Raw genomic sequence first — 7,500 nt, 5'->3', positions numbered from 1 at the left:
TAGATATAGATGTTAATAACAAGTATTTGATCAAGCACTAAAATTCACGTAATTTTAAATCCCGTAAAATTTTTAAACTTTATTTGCCGTTATCAACCCAGTTTTCGCCGGTGGCTAAAGTGAGTCGAAAATGGCAATTAAATCTCAGGCATCACAACATTCGAAAGAGACATGATCTTAAAAAACCTACTCTATAATTCACACAATAACACGTAATTAAAAATTACCAATATACAGATACGCTATTCACCTTAAGGCAAAGATAACTACCAGTTATAGTAGACTTGAGCTATGGCTTTACACTTGTAAAAACCACAACAAGAACGTAGATATAGATGTTAATAACAAGTATTTGATCAAACACTAAAATTCACGTAATTTTAAATCCCGTGAATTTTTTAAACTTTATTTGCCGTTATCGACCCAGTTTTCGTCGGGTGGCAAAAGTGAGTCGAAAATGACAATTAAATCTCAAATAAATCGTTTTTTAAAATAAATTACTATTAGGGTCTCGTTTGAAAATTGTCCTATTTTTATTTGTTCGCTCGCCCGTCTTCTCACTTCTTTCTCCTCTTCTATTCGTCTCATATTCAGATTCACCCGCGATCTCTCTCTATTCTTCTCCATTTTTTCCCCTTCCCTCTTCGATCCAAAACGAAAACCTAGATTTCTAGGGTTTTACCCTCCTCGATCGCAAAAATGGTACGCTTTCTCTCGACTCATCAATTAACTTGTAGAAACGTTGGATCTGACTCGAAACAGCCTAGATTTGAAGAAAAACGAGCGAATTATCCGCTTAATTTTTCTAATTTTACCGCATTTTAGCTTTTCAGTGCTAGTAGCCTCTGAGATCTGAGATTTTAGTGGTGAATCATTAACGCTTGTTTCTTGATTTGATGTTTTCCTTTGTTTTTATGATCATGGTGGTGGTTGCAGCCTCTCAGACTTGAAATTAAGGTAATTTGTATTGAGTGATATGTCTTAGATTCATTTTATGCTCTTTTTTTTAATCTAAATATTTGTGCGTTATTTAGAGGAAACTTGCTCAAAGGTCGGAGAGAGTGAAGTCGGTAGATCTACATCCAACAGAGCCATGGTAATATAATTTTCATCGAAATTATTAATTATAAAGTGCTTGATAATTTGAATGAATCATTGACAATGCAGGATTTTAGCGAGTCTTTACTCTGGGAGTGTTTGCATCTGGGATTACCAAACAGCGCGCGCGCGCACACACACACACATATATATATATACACACACACACACACAACACACACACACATATGGGCTTAACTTTGATCATGTCATAAAGAATTGATCCTTTTTTATAGCCATGTTCTCAAATAAAATTACATGTAGAGTCATGTTAATGTATAGTAAAAAAATATCGATTTTAATTTTTTTCTTAAGCTATGATAAGTAAGTATCACGTGTATATATTTTCTCCACTCTAATGATTTCCCACTTTTTGTTTGTCTTGTTAAGTAAGAATTATGTGGATACATTTTATCAAGTATAGTGATTTTCCTCCTCTTGTCTAGTTTGTTATATCTCATAATATAGTCGATCAATACCTTACGTTAGTTGCTATTGCATGGTCATCTATATCTAATTATATAATAAGTTTATGACTCTTTTCATATTTGAAGAATAAAATATGAAATTTTATAAGATTTAATAATATTTCTTGTATCTTCTATGAAAATGCTTCTTTGACTGAAAAAGTTGTTTAATATGTTCTCCAATGGGAAATGAGTTGGCGCTTCTTTAATAGATATGTCTATTGTTAATATCAATTCAAGTGATTCATGTAAGTTTATGAATTTTTGATTAATTTCTTTCACTTTTCCATTTAAAATGAAAACAACTAGATTCTTTTGAAGGACATCTCTGACTTTCTAATAGTTTCTCCATACATAACTCACTATATTTTTTACCCCATGAATATTATTAACATTAGAAATATTTTTTTACCCTGTGAATAATACTAACACCAGAGAATAATATTTATAAAATATAATCAATTAATGTTAAAATAATATATTATAGTCTTTTATCAATTTTAAGTGGTTTAGTCTTCTATCAATTAATGTAACCTATATATTTTTGATACTCCAACTTATAAGTAAAATTATATGCAATTATTTTTATTTAGACAACGATATTAAAATTTAATCTATTAATATATTTTTCAAATTTCATGGTTTTTTAGTAATTTTGAACTTTTGAGGGTATTTCAAATTTTTTTGAAACCTTGAGGGTGTTAATTGCAGGTTTTAAATTTTAGTGGGCTACTACTAATTTTTAGATTTTTATGTTTATCGTTTTAAGTTTTGAAAAATCAGGATGTTTTGTGTAATTTTGAACTATTGAGGGTGTTTTGTGAAAATTTTAAAACTTTTTTATTTTTTTGACAATAATTCATGTATTATAGTATTCTAGCTACTTATTATTTATTTACCTTTTTACTATCGTTTAAACTTATTGGTGTTTACATGGTATTATCTTTCTCTATCATCCATGAGGCTTAATTGATGCGACAAAGAGCTTTTTACGGTGGGGAAAGGGGGATCTATGTTCAAGTCCGATGGTAATACCTAGAATTTATCTATATTGTTCGTAAGTTTTTAGGGTGTTTTTTATAATTTAAACTTTTGATGGTGTTGCTATAATTTTTAAAATATTGAATGTGTTAATTATAAATTTTATTTTTCAGATGATACTATTAAATTTTAAATTTCATGTTTGTTAGTTAAGTTTTGATATGTGATGGTGTTTTGTGTAATTTTGAATAATTGAGAATATTTTGTGTAATTTTTAAAAAATTTTGGGTTTTTTGTTATTGTTGGAATATTTCATGTAACTTATTAATCTTATTTTTTTAAAAAAAATATTGTGCTATAGGTAATTCACGTGGAATTAAGATTGAATATAATTATGATTATGATAGATTACGATTTAAATAAATATTTTAAAAAGTGAAAGATAATATTGACAAAGAAAAGATTTTTCCCAAACTCGTGCTTTTAAAGGATACTAGGTTTTATACACGTGCAATGCACGTGGTTAAATAACATGATTAAGTATATTTGGCTTATTTTCTAACTAAAATTTGTTCTTCAGATCCACTTTAATAATTTATGCTCACTTTTGTCTCTAAACTTTAATATTGTGATTAGTTATTATCTTTGATATTTGTTTAAATGGGCTACACTCAATTTAAATTTTTTTTAGTACTTGAATTGATAGAAAACAAATATAATTTAAAGCTAATTTGAATTTTCATATTATTTTGACTGACATGAAACCAAGTTTTACTTGAGAAAGTACAATATTGCAGAAGTAAAAAATATTAAAACAGTGTTATACAAGGAAGGTGAATATTTAAAACCAATAAGATAAAATAATTGCTTAAAAGTATGCTAAAACGATACAAAAGAGAATATAAAGTTTGTTCCTAATCATTAATAGACTTCATAGGAAATTATAAATTAAAGATTAATGCAAACTCTAGTATACTTTAATATGATAAAAGCATTTGCAAAGCATATAAAAGTACTAAAAAAGTCTCATGAAACTCCCTTCTAAATATTTCTAAAATCACTCAAAATATCTAAATTATTCTATAAAATATTTAGAAAATATTATCTTTTATTTATTCTGTTTTATTTTTTTACTGAGGTAATATCAATCCTTCCTCACATTTATCTTTTTCCCGGACAATTCTAGAGTAGTATTTTTATCATCTACTTGGTTGTGATATCAGGCTAGAGTTGTACTTTTTGTGTTATTATCGTTCCTAGGCTCATTAATCTTTTATCTTGTTGTTTAATTTTACAAAGAAGTCAAATGTATTTTCGATGTTCAACAAAAACTTCTTAAAATACAGACTTTGATTTTTTTTATTTCAATGAGAATAAATATTAATTTCATATATATAAAATTCTTTGTGTTTCTAATTTATTACTTAAATAAGATTAGGAGCTACCTATTTTTTTCTATAATAAATTTTTCTGATATGTATCCAATAAGAGTTTCTGTTATATTAATAATATTATATTTGCTCTATCCCTATTGTTTTCACAAATATCTAAATTAAATACCCGTATTTTTTATTGACTATTTTCCTTAGATTACAATATTAATATCTAATTTCTTTAGTATTTGAAAAACAAAGTATGAAATTTATGAATGCTTACTAATTTTTCTTACATCTTTCATGGAGAATTCTTCTTTGATTAGGATAAAGTTATTAAATTATCTTCAATATAACTCCGTTGGTGCTTCTTTAATAGACATGTCTTATGTTAATGCCAATTCAAATGATTCATGGATGTTTTTTTTAATTTTAAATTTATTTCCGTCACTTTTCCATTTGCAATGGAAATATCTTGATTCTTTTAAATGTTATCTTTGAACATTTTGATAGTTTCTCCATATGTAATTTATTGTATTATTTTACCATATAAATATTATTAACATCAGATATTAATGTTTCTAAATTATAATTAATTAATACCAAGCTATTATATTATAGTCTTTTATCATTCTTATGGATTTAAACATCTATCAATTAATGTTACTAATGTGTTTTGCTGCTCCAACTTATTAGTAAAATTTTATGCAGTTGCTTTAATTTATATGGTGATGATCATTTTTAAGCTAGTTTTAAAATTTCAGCCCTTTTTTGTGGTTTGGAACTTTGAGGGCGTGATTTGTAATTTTTAAAACTTTGGGGCATTTAAAAAAATTACTTTTAAATTTGATAGTTGTGACTTCTATGTTTCATGTGTCGGTGATAATTTTTAAATGTCACGATATTTCTTACAACTCTGGAATTTTGAGGCTATTTTTTGCAATTGTTAAAACTATTGATTAATTTTTAAAAATTTCAAAATTTAGCGGCCTACCTATAGTTTTTAGATTTGATGTGTACTGGTTTTAAATTTTAAAATTTTAGAGTTTTTTTATAATTTTTGAATTTTGAAAGAGTTTTTTCAACAACTTTTATAACTTTGAGGTTAATTTTGATAAATTTTAAAATTTAGGCGCATGAGAATAATCTCTTGAATTCATCTTTGGTTGTTTGTAAATTATAAAGTTTTTATAAGTTTATGGTTGTTTTTTTATAACTAGTATAATGCACGTGCTTTGCACATGGATATTTTGTTGTATTTAATATTATATTATTTAATAAATTATATATAACCATTAAAAGTTATTTTATTGCACTATGATTAATTTTTTTAACTTATACTAATATTAGTACTTATAATATTCTTAACATACATTTAATAGTTATTTAAATTTTTTTTATTATACTATTAAACAATTATTTAGGAGTATAATTATTAAATAATAATGTAATCATTAGTTTAAGTAACACTATTGATATAATTAAACCATTTAAATTATTAAATATTTATGTCATGTACATATTTTATTACAATATCTATTAAATAATGAAAATAATTTTTAATATTATATGACATTATGTTATAAAGAATATTACATTGTTTAATAATTAATATCATCTTAGTAATAAAAAATTGGATGGTATAAATTAAAAGTACTATTATTTAGAAAAATTATTTTATATAAAAATATTGGATACTTGAAATATATGAGACATTTACTTTCCAACAAAAAATGCATGACTCATAAATTGCTAAGATCCAATATTTTATTGCACTATGTTCATAATGTCCAATTTTTATATCTAAGACGATATTATAATATCGTAAAGGGTAATAATCGTTATAATATAAAAAATCCTATTTATAATATTATTAATAATTATAATTATGTACAATATTTTATTAAATAAATAATTTTACTATTTCATTACAATTAATAATTATTTTATATTAAATTATAATATATTTATTAATTTTGTTATCATTATAAATTATTAGAATATTCTAGCGAGTGGCCAAATATTTTGAAGAAAAGAAGAGAAAAATATATGTCTCATAAATTTAAAGGATCCAAATTTTTTATATACATTAATTTTCTAAAATAAAAGTATTTTTAACTTATAAAATCCAAAATTGTATTACTAAGATGATATTAATTATCGAACAAGGTAATATTCTTTACAACATAAATAAATAACCCATATTTATACTATTATTAATAGTTATAATTATGTGCAATAATTTATTAAATGAATGGCTTTTACTATTTTATATAATTAATAATTATTTATAATAAATTATCATATATTCATGAATTTTGTTATCATTATAAATTACTAATATATTCTAGTGAATAACCAAATAATTTGAGAAAATGAAAAGGTGCATAGTTAATGAGAGGTTATGGATCATTAGTTTTATAATTAATAGTATAATTTTGAGTTATAAAAAATTGAGGGGGTAAAAAAGGAAATCAAAAGTTTTGACATGGGTATTCTCTTTTATAAGTAGTATAGATTTGAACTTTTGAGGAAGTTACTATAATTATTGGAACATTGAGGGTGTTAATTGAAAATATTAAATTCTTCAAAGGTTGCTGTTAATTTCTTAATTTTATATTTTTTGTTTAAAGTTTTGAAATGTCAGAAATTTTCAGGTGTATTATGGTAATCCCTTGAACTCATCTTTGTTGTTTGTAAGTCTTAAAATTTTAGAATTTCAGGTGTGTTGTTTGTAATTTGAACTTTTGATGAAGTTTCTATAATTTTTGAGATAATGATATGTTATCCACAAATTTTAAATTCTTCGCTATTAATTTATTGATTTCATGTTGTTGTTTTAAGTTTTTAGATGTCGGGATAGTTTTTATAATTTTAAACTCATCAGGGTATTTTGTATAATTTTAAAATTTTTTAGGTTTTGTTTATAATCCTTTATGTATTATAGTACATTAGCTACGTATAATTTCTTTATCTTTACTAACTAATACTATAAAAAGATATTTTATATATTTTATTAATATTATTTTTTAAAATTGTTAAGCTATATAGTTCACGTAGGATTAGGATATGATATAATTATGATTAGAATAAACTAAGATATAAATGAAATATTTAAAATAGTAAAGTATAATATTGACCATAGAAAGACTTTTCCGAACTCATGCTTTTAAAGAGAGTATGATATATATATGGGAAAAGTATTCCTAAGGTGACACCTTAGATAATCATCTAAGGACGTGGCCTAAAAGCATATGATTAAGCTACATTGTGGATGATCCACTCTGTTAAACTTGATCTACATATTCTAAAACCCCAACACATCAAGTTTGGGGTGAACCCATCATTGTTTGACCATTCGTCGAGCCATGTGAAAAGTTCTATTCATTCGAAACCGTTAAAATTGATACGAGTGGATGAAGAGTCAAACGATGACGGGTTCACCCCAAACTTGGTGTGTTGGGATTTTAGAATATGTAGATCAAGTTCAACAGAGCAGATCATCCACAATATAGCTCAATCATGTGATTTTAGGCCGCGTTCTTAGATGATTATCTAAGGCGTCACATTAGGAACACTTT

The 7,500-nt window shown here is 25.0% G+C and overlaps 1 long non-coding RNA gene across 1 annotated transcript; it reads left to right on the top strand.

The window, feature by feature from the left end:
• LOC109822465 lies at nucleotides 553–1,220 on the top strand. The gene is made up of 4 exons (XR_002242140.1): nucleotides 553–702; nucleotides 937–957; nucleotides 1,035–1,096; nucleotides 1,168–1,220. It is a non-coding gene; the product is annotated as an uncharacterized LOC109822465 (long non-coding RNA).

This window comes from Asparagus officinalis, chromosome 8 (genome assembly GCF_001876935.1).
Source record: "Asparagus officinalis chromosome 8, Aspof.V1, whole genome shotgun sequence".
In the NCBI taxonomy this organism is placed as follows: domain Eukaryota; kingdom Viridiplantae; phylum Streptophyta; class Magnoliopsida; order Asparagales; family Asparagaceae; genus Asparagus; species Asparagus officinalis.
The sequence above is the reverse complement of the archived record's forward strand: the minus strand, read 5'-3'. Positions and strand labels throughout refer to the sequence as shown.